This window comes from Cupressus sempervirens, chromosome 1 (genome assembly GCF_028749045.1).
Source record: "Cupressus sempervirens isolate cs-2001-9-10 chromosome 1, ASM2874904v1, whole genome shotgun sequence".
In the NCBI taxonomy this organism is placed as follows: domain Eukaryota; kingdom Viridiplantae; phylum Streptophyta; class Pinopsida; order Cupressales; family Cupressaceae; genus Cupressus; species Cupressus sempervirens.
The window spans coordinates 853,195,854-853,212,648 of NC_143118.1; positions in this window are offsets into that span (position 1 = coordinate 853,195,854).

The following is a 16,795-nucleotide window of genomic DNA, read 5'->3' on the forward strand; positions in this document are numbered from 1 at the left end:
AAGTTGAAAAAATGCATAACATGTCAGAAAAATTAGATATTTCCTAATTAACTTTAGTTTGCTTAAGCTAAACTTTAGGCATCTAATAATTAATTTTTTTATTAATTATTATGATGCAACCTAAGTTAGACCTTTTTAAGGTTTTGATATCCTTTATAAGGATGATCTCTCATTGTAAACATTAAATCATTCACTTTTGATTATAGCAATTTCTCTTTTTGCTCACTAAGAATGTCTCATCTATGGATCTAGCAAATCCAACCTACATAGCTTTTTGCTTCTCTCTTTCTGTGACAAGTGTTTGCATGTAGATGATTCTTGGGAGTTGTGGGTTTGATTTTTCATCAACTTCAACATGGTATCAGAGCTCCAAATCTCTATGCCCATGTTTTGTTCTTGAGAGATTTGGCATCATTTTCATATCTATGGCTTTCAAAGGATCTTGTATTGGATCTAGGGAGGACCTATTTTTTTGAAGCACTTTGAGCCCAAACAAACATCATTGTTGAACTCAGTGCATTCGAAATCGCATTTCCTTAAAAATACATTCAGTTTGAACATTGTTGAAATCTTAGGCATAAATTTTTTGCACCCATACCGTATTGACTTGGGCATGCAAATTGAGGTGACAATTATTTTATTTTCTCAAAATGAATTAAAATTTGGAAGTGTGATTTTTTGTTTTTTCGTAGCAAAAAATTGCGTGTTTTTTTATAAAGGGGGCAAAAGTAGGTTGTTGAAATTTCTTTTCTATGGGAAGAAAAAAACATTCCAGTCACTCACTGCACCCTTCTATGCAATCTCTATCAGCCTTTTTGGGCCCCTCGTGCCTTGGAAGGCGTGTTTGATTTGTCCAAAGTTAACATTCTTTGGAGATTATGTATGCTTTTTTGGCATCTATTTTTTATGGGCATTTTGGTGGTTCTAACTAGGGTCTCCACCTCATACCCTTGCCTTGGACTTTGCCAGTGGTTGTTCCAGTCATATTTCCACCTTAGCTTCTGCAACTTTGGTTGTTTACGGGTTCATTATGGTCAATGTCAGTGGATGCACTCCATGGTCTCCCAAAGTCAGCGCACGTGATTTGCACTATTGAGCTTCGGAAGGAGTCTCCATCCTGTAGAGGTCCACATGAGCATACTTTTTCATTCACATGCATTTTCCTTATTGGAGTGCATTTTTTAAAAGAAGAAACTATGTGTTGATTTTCTCATAAGCCTTCCTTTTAAACTAAGCCACTTTCATTGCCAATCTCGCCTTCTCATCCTACAAATGAGAAATCATGAGAAAGGCATTGTCGATGGAAGTAATAGAAGCACTTCTTTCAGCTTTCATCGTCCTCCAATCATCGCTTCCTCCTTGATTTGTCACCCGTGCTTATGTTGCCTTTGATTTCTGGCTCACACTGCACTTTTTTTGGCACCATTCTTGGAAGGCATGCTTGTTTTGTAAGTACTAGAGTTTTGCAATTTTTGTGAAGCCTTGCCTTGAAATCTTTCCCCTTGACATGCACTTTTTTCAAGTGTCATCTCTCTTGGCCCTACTTAGACACAATGAATTTATACAATGGATTTGGTGGAGTGGTTTCACACCATTTCTTATGCGGTTTCATGTTTTTTGGCTCTAGCACTCCTTCCCATGATTGCGCCTAATTTGATCCACGTGAGCCCACCAATTGTGCAAATCTCAAATTGATAATAATCGAGCCTCCATTAACTCCCAAATCCAAGTGTTTACAAGCTTCCACCTTGTTTAACCAATGGTTCTTTAGCAATTTATTGCCCTAGATGGTGGTTTTTGGAAATGATGGAGTTTATTTGCATATTTTTGGGCCTTTTTTGGGCCTTGAACACACACTTCAAAGTCACTTATTTTAGTGTGGATGTCTTCTTTTATGTTGCTATGCTGGTGGGCCCCAAGTCACCTACGTTGGCCTTTTTTGAAGGCTTTGTTCCCATATATAGAGTCAGTGTTGGTGGACTCCTACTTGGGCATTCTTTTTTGGTCCAAGAAGTTTATGGTGTCAAAGTTTTTTTTAATAAAACATTTTTTTTGGCACATGCTTATTTTTTGCCACCAGATTTTTCGTCTAGCACTGACCCTTCATTTTCTAGGTAGTCTATCTTTTCCCAACATATTAGATTTTTTTTTTCGGCATCAGGGGTCATTTTTTTTTGCCTTGATGACCATTTGACCATCAAATTTATGCTTGTCACTTGCTAATGCTAGTATTACATCAACATTCTTATCACCTCTTCAAGCTCTAGTTGAATCTACCTTCACATTTTTGCTCATATCTTGGGCATACAAACTCTATTTTCTGCAAACAAGATATTGTTGGAAAGTTGGTTCCGAGCCTGTCATAGTGGTATAGGTAATTTTCAGTTTTGATGCCCTTTTTATGGCATTTTTTGTTGTCAAAGTTAGGGGTACAATTTTGCACTTTGGGAGACATATCTTGAGCATCTAATCTTCGATTTGGGAATTCTCTATATCATTGGAAAGGTCTTTCAAAGCTCTTTTTTGTGATGCTAGTTGTATTTCCGGGTTCTCCTCTAGGCACATTTTAATTAGTCTTTTACTTTTTGTGCATTCTAGTGGATATCTTGGTTGTTTCAGGTTTGGGGATCGATTTCATTACTTTAGATGATTCGTCATAGGTTGTACTATCTATTGTATCAACCTTATGTCTCTTCTTATTTATTTAGACATTATTTGTAGGCATTCTTGCAAATACACTAAGATAAAGTGTCATTTTTCATTTGTATTTTCATTTCAATAGTTTTGCCTTGTTTTGCCTTCTGATTCAATCAATGTCATCTAAGGACACTCGTGCATATTATTGTATTCTTAGGATTCATTATACCTTGTGCCTTATTGTACATGCACTACTCTAATTAAAGTGTTATGGGGGGTTGATGTTTTGCCTTTGTTTTTCATCTTCCTTTGTCTAGTGAGTTTCCATTCAGTGACATTAGCCACATGACATGTCTGAGATTAATCACCTCAGTACATGTATATGTACTCTTTTGTGCATTTTGATCATTGTTCCTTGACATTCAGTTCTTTTGGCCCACTTTTCTAGTTGTCTATCACCTCACCCTTATCTACATTAGTGGGGTTATTCTATTATTTCTCATGCTTCCTTGGTTCGATGGAGTGAGTTATGTATTCAGTATTTGTTTCGATGTACTAGGCAGATGCAGGAGCTTTGTACCTATGCATTATGATGAGATGAATCTTTTACCATGTAGACACTCTTCTTTTTCATTCCTACTTTGGTTACAACCTTCCATGTTCAATTGATCAATGGTTCAGGCTTTGGTGTTCCATGCCATCTATATCTTTAAGTTTAGTTGTTTTCCTTTGTGTGCCTCTTGATTCGATGTAGGTTGTAGTCTTCTCTACCTGGTCAGGTTCTATTTCAGTGGAGGTTTTTCAAATCAATAGTTACTTTTCGACAAGGCTTTGCAACTTCTACATGCTTTAGTGGTGTTCTACATTATCCTCTTTTGGTCCTATCTTCTGAGACATTCCCTAGTTTGGAGGCTTCTTCAGTCATCCACTAGTTCTTTTCAACATTATTTCCATCTCATTTTGGAGTAGAGTTTTTCCCATGTAATTTTCTCTATTTCTCCACTTTTCAAAGATTTAGTTGTGCTTAGGTACCTCATTATGCTTTGTTGTCGGGACCCAAATCTACTTTTTTTAGTAGTTTCTAGGTTTTTGGATACTCCCTAAGTTTATCTTAAGGGGGGGTGTTAGAGTAATTAGATATTTTCTAATTAACTCTAGTTTGCTTAAGCTAAACTTTAGGCATCTAATAATTAATTATTTTATTAATTATTATAATGCAACCTAGGTTAGACCTTTTGAAGGTTTTGATCTCCTTTATAAGGATGATCTCTCATTGTAAATATTAATTAATTCACTTTTGATTATAACAATTTCTCTTTTTTCTCATCAAGAGTGTCTCGTATATGGATCTGGCAATTCTAGCCTCCATTGCTCTATGCTTCTCTTTCTGTGATAGGTGTTTACATGCAAGTGATTCTTGGGAGCTGGGGGTTGATCTTTCATCAACTTCAACATAACCAATGCCAGCCAAAAATTATGGAGGAGAATCTTGATCATTGAAAGAAAACTTGGATGAAACAAAATAAAAAGTGGTTGAATAAATGAAATATTGAGCTACATGAGCATCCTAATACAAATGTGGACATAAATTAAAAAATCTCATAGAGAAGTTTTAGAGTGTTATGTGGACTGCTAATATTGGTCAAATAATCTTCTTACACTCAAGAGTTCAACCCAATCAAAAGGCATGGTCAGAAAGTGTATTTAGGGGTTGTTATTAAAGGGAAGGCGAGGTTATTAAAGGGATCACATTATCTCAAGTGTGAGATGGGTGGATGGAATAGTCCCAAAGAGGCTTGGGAGGAGAGAACTTGCATGTTTTGTAGGACATACACAATTGAAATCAAATAGCACATTTTCACATAATGTAAAGCTTGTGATGAGATTCAAGCTCAATATGAAATCATCTTGAAGGCTAACAACATGCACAAGTTATTTAAAGAGGATAAGATCAACCAAATTGTTGGATTTTTAGGTTAAGATTCATAACAAAATTTTGGACATGGAAAAGAATAGGGAAATTTCTTAAGGTTGTGAGATTTGTTTGGTACCTTAGACTATTTGGTCTTGTGGACATCATTAAAATCATTCATTATCTCTAATCATATGTACCTATGGTTTTCAATTTTTTTGTGGGTGCCTATACATTTTGTAGAGATGTACTTTATTTACAATATTTTGGTTAAGTAATAAAAGATATATTTTATTGTTCTGAAATATGTGAAATTGATGAAAGGTTTAAGTTAAAATTGATTCATCCCCACTTTTAGTTTTCCAATACATTCAACATTTGGTATTAGAACATAGTCCCTTGGGAATAGGATGAAAATAAGACCTATCCTCAACCCAAATTCCCAAAAGGAATGATCCAAATTGATTAACCAAAAGAAAGTGATCAATCCACAAATGGATCAAGCAATGGAGAATAGGGAGAAAGGAGATCCCATGGTCTTGATATTTGAGAGGTAAGTACTTGAAATTTTAAATAAATAGAAGACAAATGCTTACCTTAAAGTAGGATAAATATGGAAAATGTTGATTTTTTATGTTTGTGTATAGTTTCAGGGATCTCTGCAACTTGTTCTGGACTGGATATTATTGTAAATGAATTGACATCATTCCCCAAAGAAAGTATAACTACGATTATAAAGGAGGAAATATCACATAAGAAATACAAAGAAGAATCTTTTTGGACCATGACCTAGAGACCAAAAAGAATAAGTGCTACCAAGTTGTGAATCTAAAAAGATTACACAAGGAAACATGTACGAACAATAACATGGGTACAACATAACATGAAATAACATATATAAGAATAGAGATACATATAGAGGAATAATACAATAGGTTTGATTCATATATCACCTTACACAACAAAGCAACAAAGATTGTATAAAAGAATCTAACAATATTTAGCGAACACATCATGGGAGAAATACAATACAACAGAAAAAAACACACAACAAAGGCTACCGCAAAGAACTAGCCAATCAAGCGCGCCACCTATTATACCCATCTCATTGTATATCATTTAGGGAAGGTGGGGAACTCGCAAGAGGGACTATATCAAGCATAGTAGGAAAGATAGCCAGTTCCAAACAAGGATCCTCTTGAGAATCACAATGTTCAATACTATGTGTAAGTGTCATTTGTGAGGAAAGCATATTAGGTAAATCAATGTCAATGTCAATAGTTTCATATTCATCATTAACATCATTAGTATCATCAAAAGTTTCTTCTTCATCTAGATTAATCAAAACAAGATCTAAGATATGAACAGAATCATTAGAATCAGGCATCTTAACATCATTATTAGCAACAACTTCTTCTAACATATCATGTATAGTTGTATCCAAAGAAGGTAAAGATTTTTAAAGAACATAATTACAAGCTTTAGCTTGAGCACGATGTTCATTAGTAGAGCAATTACATTCTATCCTACTTGAAATATGTTGAGAATTAGGAGGAACAATTACAAGATCCTTCACAGGTTCTATAGGAGGATTAATAGGATTATCATGAGACTGACAAACACTAGGAGGAGCTTGGTTAACAATTGTCGAAGCCATATATAAAGGAGGTATGGAAGGTGTAGGAAAAAGACCACAATTAAGATCCATAGGAGGTAAACTTAACTCAAGAACCTTATCATGCTTATAGGCTTGATATGACTAGAAAAGACGATTAGGTTGAAAAGGACATGAATTAGGTAATGAAGGCCAAATGAAGTCAGTGGTAGCAGAATCCCTAGGTGTAGAAGTATAATACAAACTATGATTAACCATCTTCACTTTTCCATCATAAACAAACTTAAGACATTTATGAATAGGTCAAGCAACAACATGCATGGCATTTAACCATGGTAAACTAAGCTTAACTTGAAACTGATCAGAAGTAGGAACAACAACAAAGGTAGTGTTCACAATTTTTCCACAAAGTTCAACAAATCAATAGAACCGAATGATGGATAAAGAAAACCATTACAAGTTTCAATCCAAACATCCGATGTATCATAAAAATCATGTTGCAATCCTTTCATGAAAATATTTTCTTATGTAATCACATTAACTAAGGAGGTAGAATTAATAAGACAACTATAAGTGGGTATCTCAACAATCTTAGCATAAATATAAAGGGGACCATCACGAGCTTTAATAGTCTCAAAATCATCAAAGATAATCAGAACTTCCCAAGGTCATTTTTTCTTAGGTTGTTGTCAAGGTTTAGGTTGAGGCTTCAATTTAGGCTTAGGTTTTAGTTGAGGTGGAGCTGAAACTTGAGATTGAAGCAGAGGTTGAGACTGACGTGGAGATATAGATTGAACCACATGTTACACTTGATTAACAACATGATTAAGATCATCCATCTTTGAATCATACACAATATCCATAGAAGATGGCTGAGCAATAATATTAGTATCATGTGTAGGTAAAGGATTCATATATATTTGAAGATTTTGACTAGGAGGAGTAACAAATTTATTCTCAATACCATCAAAATGATCAATAGATAAAGCATTAGAATCAATTAAGTCCCAAACTATATATTTTAAAGAATAACATTTCTCAGTATTATGACCATTATGGCGATGGTATTGACAAAAAGCTTTCAGATCAAAAGATTTAGATGCCATAGTAGTAGGTAAAAGAGGTCAAATAAGAGGTAAAACAATCATATTAATAGTTAAAAACCTATTCATAATATAATGTAAAGATTCAGAAAGAGGAGTAAACATATGATTTAATCAAAAAATAGTGGATGCAGAAGTAGCATTGTGAGATGCAACAACACTTTGATTAGCAACTACATTTTCTTGTTTATTTATCTTAACATAGTTGTTGAATTTTTGAACTTTATTTGGATTGGGAGCAGCATCACTTTTATCAACATGAATAGGAGCCATTGGAGTGGTGCTCTCAAATTGACTCACTTGTAATTGATAATGATGAAGCTCTGCACAAAGTTGTTGAAAAGAAGTAAATTCAGTAAGCAAAATCTTATCTCTAATATCCTTTTGCAAATTTGAAATAAACATATGTTGAATATCAATAAAAGGAACATGATAAGAAATCCGAGTATGCAAATGCTTAAATCTACCAATAAATTCAGTCAATTTTTCTTTAGAATTTTATTTACAATGCATCAAATTAGTCAAAGACACTTGCGGGCCAATGTTGTTTTGAAATTGTTGAATAAAAGCATTGGCAAGTTGAGGAAATGAATTAATAGAATGAGGAGTCAAGGAAAAAAACCATTGTAAAGCCTTGTCATGAAAAATTCGAGCAAACAACATAGCTAAAATCCTATGATCATGAGCATAATCACTACAAAGGATTTGAAATGTTTTAACATGATGAACAAGGTCTCCCTTACCATTATAATTCTCAAGACGAGGCATATTAGCTTGCTGAGGAACGAGAGTACAAATGGTATCTTGAGACAAAGGACTACTCATGTCTCAAGTAGGAATCCTACACTTGTTTTGAGTCAAGGATGCAAGTTGTTGTTGTAAAGATGACATAGTTTGAGCCAAACTGATAATTGTTGAATCATGAGAAGAAATAGAAGGAATAACAACATTAGATACACTAGGTAAAGTGTAAGAAGTTGCAAGAATGGAAGACACAACTGGAGGAACACTAGGGACTATAGTTGGTAGAGAAGTAGAATAAGTAAAAGAAACATTATGGTAAGAAGGTTGTGATATAAGAAGGGACATAGGAGGAACACTCACAGGGATAAAGGGAACTGTCGTAGTCACCAAAGAAGGAGTATAGGTAAGAACACTAGGGAAAGGAACATAAGAAGGTTCTACACTAGTGACAGGAGGAATCAACCCTAAATCTTGAGCTTCTTGAGCTAAAGGTTTAACATTGGAATGCACGAGGTGAGTAAAACCATGCAAGAGATTAACACCTTGGTCACTATTATAAAGAACTTTCTTAAGAGCCTCTATAGCTTGAATAAAATCTTGATTATGGTTTGCTTGAATAGGCCAATTACCCATGTTATCAAGTTTAGTTGAAAGTTTTTGGACTTGTTTAGGAGGAACCTTAAAGTGTCATCCTCATCATGAGATGAGTGAGAAGAGTTTTGCTCCATACGAGGATTAGAATAAGGAAGAATCAAAGTCTCATCCAGAATCCTAAGGAAAGGAGAAGAAGACTCAAGCTCAAAAGTACCCATAAGTCTACGACACCGTCTAACCCTAAGATTAGAAGTAGTACTAGAAGCGATAAAGCTCATAAGCAAATGCAATGAAAATGAACTAAACTAATAAAACATAAAGCATAAATGTTTTTGTAATTTAAAAGAAATTTTGCAATGTTTTTGTATTTTTTAATTTTAAAATGCAAGAGCATAAACTAAATCTAACCTTAATGCAAGAAAAGACATAACAAATATAACACCACAAGACACAATAGGACATCTAATTCCATAAAAGAAAAGAGGGTAAGCATGTCGGGTTCACCAAAATGAATAGGAAGAAAATAGGACCTATCCTCAACCCAAATTCCCAAGAGGAATGATCCAAATTGATTAACCACAAGAAAGTGATCAATGCACAAATGGATCAAGCAATGGAGAATAGGGAGAAAGGAGATCCTATGGTCTTGCTATTTGAGAAGTAAGTACTTGAAATCTGAAATAAATAGAAGACAAATACTTACCTTAAAGTAGGATAAATCTAGAAACTACTAATTTCTAATGTTTGTGTACAGTTTCGAGGATCTCTACAACATGTTTTGGACAGGAAATGTTGAGACAGAGAAAACCCCAAAAACTTTTGTTCTTTTGAAGGGAGGTCAACCTTGACCTAGATAGTGGGGCACAATCTTACCTCGAGGCACAATTGTACCCCAAAAAATCAACCTTGACTTGCATTGCTCTGATGAAATTTTTGTTTGTGGATCCTACAAGTTTGATGAAAAGAGTATCTAAATCTTCTCTTTAATTCATTGTTCCACGCCTGTATCTGTAAGAAAAATGTTTTTTTTTTGGATGGGGGTTTTCCTCAGTCATACCCTAGTTTGGAATCAACCTTGAAATGTAATTGAAATTGTAATATGTATAAACAAAGTAATTGGAACTATTCACCTTGTTTATATTGAAATCCTTGTGGAGAATTCAAATCCTTGAATCCACAAGTATGGATGCTCCAAATGAATGTAGAAATGTATGTAGGATGTCTCAAATCAATAACATTAGATCTTCAACACCAATCTTGAATAGATCTTCGCATTGAAAAGGCTTGAATGAATGTGGATGGAGAAATCTTCAACAAGAGGGCTCCATAGAGATTGAATCCTTCAATAGCTAACAATGGACCTCCTTGATGAATTGGATGCTTGAAAACTTGAATGCTTGAATTCTTGATAGATAGTATATCTTCACTTCATAGAATAATTGTTTGTTCGATATCTCTTGTGTGCATAAACTTCATAATAGTTGGATGCCAAAATGATGGAAGAAGGCTTCCTTATATAGAGATCTATGGCACAAACTCCTAGAGAAGGCCGACATGGGAGTATTAAATCCCAATTAACTTTAACCCCTAGAAATGGACCTAGATTAAAAAGAATTTAAGAGTCTACCATTCTGAAACCCAAAATAGTCAACCTAGAAGTGGGAAAAAGAAACTTTCTAAAGCCCAGTATCCCAAAACTCCCAGAAATTAAAAATTGGACCTGGGGTTAGTGATGAGGTCAACCCTGCTCTAGGTCAAAGTTGAGGTTGTCCTTGACCTGGGTTAGGGTCATGGTTGACCTTGACCTAAAAGGTCATCCTTGACCTAGAAAGTCAAAGTCCTTAGTTTCATAGAGGAGTTGTCTAAAATAGGCTAGAGAGAGAGAGAGAGAGAGAGAGAGAGAGAGAGAGAGAGAGAGAGAGAGAGAGAGAGAGAGAGAGAGAGGCAGAACAAGGGGAAAACAACCATATCCATGCGAAGACCCATTTAAGGCACTTGACATGACCCCAAACCACTTACTTGGAGGGGTAAACACTCTTAACATGGAAGTTATTCCATTTTAAGACAATACACCTTGTTACTAGCTTAACTACTTAAGATAGATCAATTTCTATTGAATATATAACATGTAAGGATATTTTAGGAGGGTACTACTTAGATGAAGATTTGAAGATGGAAGTGATTCCATTTTAAGATGATACACCTTGTTACTAGCTTAACTACTTAAGATAGATCAATTTCTGTTGAATATATAACATCTAAGGATATTTTAGGAGGGTACTACTTAGATGAAATTTGAAGACTACCCTTGACAATCTCAAGAGGGTGGTGTCAAAGAATGAATAATTCAAAGAAAGTATTAAGGAAGCAATTGATTATATCAACAAGCTAAGAGAACATATCTTAAAATTTAATATGATAGTTAAGGAAGTTTTTGAATTCATGTTAAAACAGGTTTTGAGGGGAATCAAAACCTCATACAAAAAAAATCATGAAATAAGCATTCAACCCATAGTATCACAGTAGTAGATAAAACCAGGTTTTACAAGGACCTAGAACTTGAGTAGATAATACATAACAACATAGAACAAAATCCCACAGAAAGGCATAATAAATAATTCTTGGAAATGATAGGGACCAATAGACATGACTAGGACCAACGACTAGACATACGACTAATAACCAAAATGCCAAAAAAGAAGTAAAGAACTAAACCAATTCTTTCATTGCCCTAGCTAGATTCTTGGTGAGACTAGTCACTTCTCCAATTGATTCCTTTGTAGTTGAGCTAGGAGACATGTGAATTGCCTTCTTTGTACTCAGCTTGGTACACTTGTTGGGACCTCCGATTAAAGAGACAATAGCAATGGACACAATTTCCTTCACACTTCTCTTTCTCAAACTAGTCATTGCAGCACAAAGGTTCCAAGTCACCGTGTTCCATACTTCTCTCACTATTCTTAACAAGTTGGTGAAGCTTGGCCTCATAATCCATAAGTTTACCTAGAATGTCCTCAACCTTAGCCTCCAACTCCATCCTTCTATTTTTCTCTGTGTCTAGATTTACCTACAAATCCCCAGCCATTCTTTTCAAAAAGTTCCCCTCGTTATACATCTAGGTATCAACCACGAGAGAAATGTTAGCTCACCTTTTAGCTTTATGGAGAAATTCAAGGTTTCCCTTACAAGCCTCCCCAACCATTTCATTAGGTTCATCAATTACATAATTACCTTGCTTCTTGTCATGTTGTGTATTAATTTCTTCCATTTTGGTATCATCTGGAACTATAAACAAATCCTTTTCCTATACCACATTCACACTTGTAGACACTTAAAATCATCCCAAACACTATATTAATTCATTTAATATTTCCTTTGACCTTATAATTAATTATATTTGTCATATTCTTCTACTTATTTAATTAAATAGGTTCACTTTCCTAGTGTATTTAAATTTAATTTAAATACTTCCTCCCCTTAATGTGTTAAATTTATTTAATACATGATTATGCATAAATCCCCTTTTAAATAAATCGTATTTATTTAATTCCCTCCATCTCCATTAAATTCTCAAATCATATGATTAAATTAAATCCTATTTAATTTAGTCTTAAACCTATCCTAAAACCTAGTCTACACCCATCACTTTCATCCTTCTAAGCCTACCCACTTCTTAATCCCACTTATTTATCTTAAACACCTTGCTAAACCCCCTTTTAATTCCCAAGTGTGTGCTCACACATGTGTGAGGCACCCTCACACTTCCCACACCTCTCATGCCTTCCACACCTCTTACACCTTTGTCTCCCACTCCTTTCTTCAAGTTTGCTCACACGTGTGAGCAAACTTTGAATGTTGACCACTTGCATGACTTGCCTACATGTCTCCCTTGTGGCACCTATGTGGATGCCACATAGATGCCACCTCACTAAGGCCTCTCTCAAACCTCTAAATAGAGCCCTTGTCTCAAGCATTTTTCATCTCCCTCATTTGCATTGTTATATGCTAGTTTGTTATTAGAGCTTTTAGTGATTTCTAGAGTTGCATTTGTTACTAACCTTTAGTAGTTGTTAGATTTTCATCTCATCTGCATTGTTAGATTATTTTGTTTTCTTGAATCCATCTCCATATCCTTTGAATGCTCTCAAACATGGCTACTTCCATAGCCATTGTTTGAAGTATTCTCCACTCATTTAGCATAGGTTCATTCTCATATTTGCATTTCCTATCAAGAGATTCACCATAGTTGTGTTTTGGGAGAGCACACCAACATCCCTCCAATCAAAAACACACCAACAGGGCCTCTCACAGGTGCCTTTGTTGAGTTGTTTGAGGTTGCATGAGGACTTGGTCTTTTGGTTGCTTTGAGTTGCAAAACTCAAGCAAGTGTTAGTTATGCTTCATTTTATTTTGAAAACTTGGGTATATCTATTGTAGCTAATGTTTGCTTGTTTTCTCTTGCTTCCAATAGGTTAGTTTTTCTTGCATACAATACCTTCATCCACCTCTCCAATCCTCTAGTTCTCATGAGGTAGGTTATCCTTATGTTCATCCACATAGCCAACTAGAATCTCCTACGACTCTTTGTCTTTGTCATCATAAAGGGCTTCCATCTCCCTTGCTTCCTTCTCCATTACAATCTTCATCACACATTCCCCTTTATTATTTTTAGTCCCTTCCTCCTCCTTTTTGCTAATATTTTCAGTTAGAGCCTTAACTTTTTTTCTTTTAGGCTCCTTGAGGTTTTTATCTTCATTCCCTTTCCTCTTCTTTTTCTGAGTTTTTGGAATTTCATCAGTACCATCTTTTTTGTCAGATATCACCTTCGAACCCTCACCAATTTTATTCTAGACTTAGTAGAGGATTTAGCCTAGATATCATAATAGTCTTCATTGTTGGAGCTACACCCTCAATGATTAGTAAGATTTTCTTCCCCTTGGTCATTATTATGATCCTTTGCCTCCTCTTCCCTGGATTCATTCTTTGACTTAGTTTCCATTTTCCATTGCTTGACCTTCTTCTTACCCGCACTAGTAACCAACTTCCCCTTTTTTCTTAGAGGCCTTGACCTGCTCATCCTCAGAATCAAAATCCTTATCATATTCTATTCCATACCTTTTTTCCATTACAGGAGCCCACCTTTCCCTTTTTAATAGAGCTCTTCTTCATCAAATCCTTAAGGGATTTTTGTTTATTCTTTATTGAAGACATTGACACCCCTAGAGCTCTATCCCTACAATACTTTGCAATTAACAAAATTAAACCTTTATGAAGTATAGGCCAATTTTTTTTTTTTCTGACGAGCCTAAAGCTCTTGTAAAAGGGAATTCGTATGATGGTAGGAGAAAGAGATCTTGTCCTTATACCAAAAATGGTTAAGGAAGACAAATGATAATTATGCACCCTTTTAGATTGACCGTCAAAGATAAAATACTCCCTGACACAATATAAGACTTCCTATAACAGGTCCTTAATCTACTTAAGGTCAAGAAAATTATCCACTTTAACTAGTTTCTTCTCCTCCTTCATAGTCTTAGGGAATTTCTTTAAAGCAAAATTTGAAATCTTTGTTTCCTAAATTTCATACCAGTATTAGGAAGCCTCATCATACCAGCTAAAAACTCCTTGTTAATAGTAAAAATAACCCCATAAAGACACACTTTATCCCTAGTCTAGCCCTTAAATAACTCCTTTGCAACATGTGGCTTGTAACCATGGAGTTTCTCGAGGTAACAAGTAACCTTACCTTTAGAAAGTTTATCCCATACTAATTTCTTCTTCTTCTTCCGGATTGTCCAAATCAATGACTCATGTTTCCTTGGCTCACCCACCATAATAGATAGCTAGTTCAAGTGTTGGAAATATTAAGATAGGCTAAGTTACTGAGAGGGGAGGGGTGAATCAGTAACTTCTAAAACTTTTATCTTTGATTAGCAATTAATCCTTTATATGAATTATGATCTAATTGCATGCATGAGAAATTAAAAACATGAAAGCATACACAATACTTTAACACAAGATTTGGTGACCCAAAAACCTTCCAAATAGAAAGTAAAACTAGAGTGGGGATGATATCCACAAGCTTTAGTATTGTAGCATAAAGTTGGCTTGTTAAGGCTTACAATGATCACTTTTGATGATCTATCCTATTAGGAGCAATAAGGACTGCTAGGTCCACCTTGCAAAAGGATTTACAAATATAAAATGAAGCGTGCACTTGGTAAAGAGATTTACATAAGACTGGTAGGTCTACCTTGTTAAAGGATTTGACTAATCCACCTGTTAGGATGAAGTAGTACCTGATCTCTGATCTGCAACTTGATTTGTTGAATGAGATTCCTCTAAGTGTACAAATCATCTTGTTGTGATAGATGAATCTTTTCTCCTCCATATACTGTTGTAGCCTTTGTAATTCACTCTTCTGCTCTTCTTTTATGATTACATTACATATCCATGATGATTTTGATGTTATATAATACATTACATATATATCAATCCACTTACACAATTACAAAGTCGGCCACAATGCAAGTTTACACAAATATTACAAAGTTGGCCAAACTATAGAAACTTAGGCTTTGAAGACTGACTTGGTGAGGTTCTGATACTTGGCATCCACTATCAATGCTTGGCATCATCATGCACTCGGTAGATGTAGAAGCTCAGTTCATACTGATCACTTCCAAGTAGTCTTGAGCTCGGTCTATATTGGTGACTCAGTGAATATTGTGAAACTTGACATATAAATTGAATCAGTTGATTCACATTGCATAGCTCAGTAAACACTATCACTGCGAGCTTGGTATAAATTGAGTCTCTTGGTTAACACTGAGTAGCTTGGTCAACACTAGAATTACATCACATCAACTACAAACTTGGTAAGCACTACCCAACTTGATTTGCACTGGTAAAATTAGTGAATACTGAAATGTTCGGTTTACACTGCTGATCATTAGCTCTGTAGGAATTGCTCGGTGCAAACTGAAATCTATCCATAGGACTCGGTAGTAACTGTAGAACTTGGTAACAACTAAAATGCTTGGTTAACACTGTTAACTATACGATATGTTCGATATGAACTTATAATTTGAATAAGTGTATGTCACTAATAACAAACATGACTAGACTGCCAACAATCTCCCCCTTTGGCATTAGTGACAAAAACACTTATCAGTGAAAATTGAATTATCCGTCACCTTATGTCTCCAACTTAGTAGAGTATTCTATTTTTTTGAGATTTTTAAAAATTGGTTGTGTAAATGATACATTTCTGTACATGGTAATGCTCCCCTACACATAATATATAGTATACTATACATACAATATATATTTCTTCTACAATTTGCAATTTTCTTTCAAAATTTTCTCATCTTCTCCCCCTTTTATCTCCTTATTACATCTCCTTATAGCTTCTCCTTATAACTTCTATAGTTTCTCCTCCTTTTTGACATTAATGCCAAATATTTATGCTTATATTTACATAGTAATGCCAAAATGAGACAAGAAGTCTGAATGTAACTTTAGTATGAGCGCCAAAGTCTTGTCCCAATTCGCTTGCAAGACCCTGCATGCGTGCAATGCAACCTGCACTTCTGCTGATAGTTCAATCATGTGGTCAGCAATAGAGAAATTAATGTCATGGATGAGGGTTTTTGAATACGCAGTATGCTTCTATAGTGTATCCATTTTAGGGAGAATCATATTCTGGATATCTATCAAAGTAGATCTAATTATAGCCTCTTCTTTGAGTAGTTCTACCTGCATATCTGTTAGAAATCTGATTCTGTTGAAGTGAGCAGAGCTAGAACTCATGTCAAGCTGCAACTACTGTGTATTTGCTTTCAAATATTCGTTAATTTTAGACAATTTGTCTTTAATTTCTTTTTTGAAAATTGATGTGCCACATAACTTATCAAAAAGTAATGACACATTAATACAAGAAGTTTCTAGAGAGCTCAAAATAGTAGATAAATTTACTTGGTGAATGGAAATCTATTGAGCAATAAGTTCTAAAACTTTTTTCTCAATTCTCTGCAATAATTTATCCTATCCATTCAAATCTTCATTGTATTTTTGGACTGCCTCTACCAATTGATACAAAATTGGTTGAGACGTATCAACCTCTATGCCTATAGCCTCTGCTAGAATGTTCTTGGCATCCTTAATGATCTTGAACTCCTTAGTCCTTTC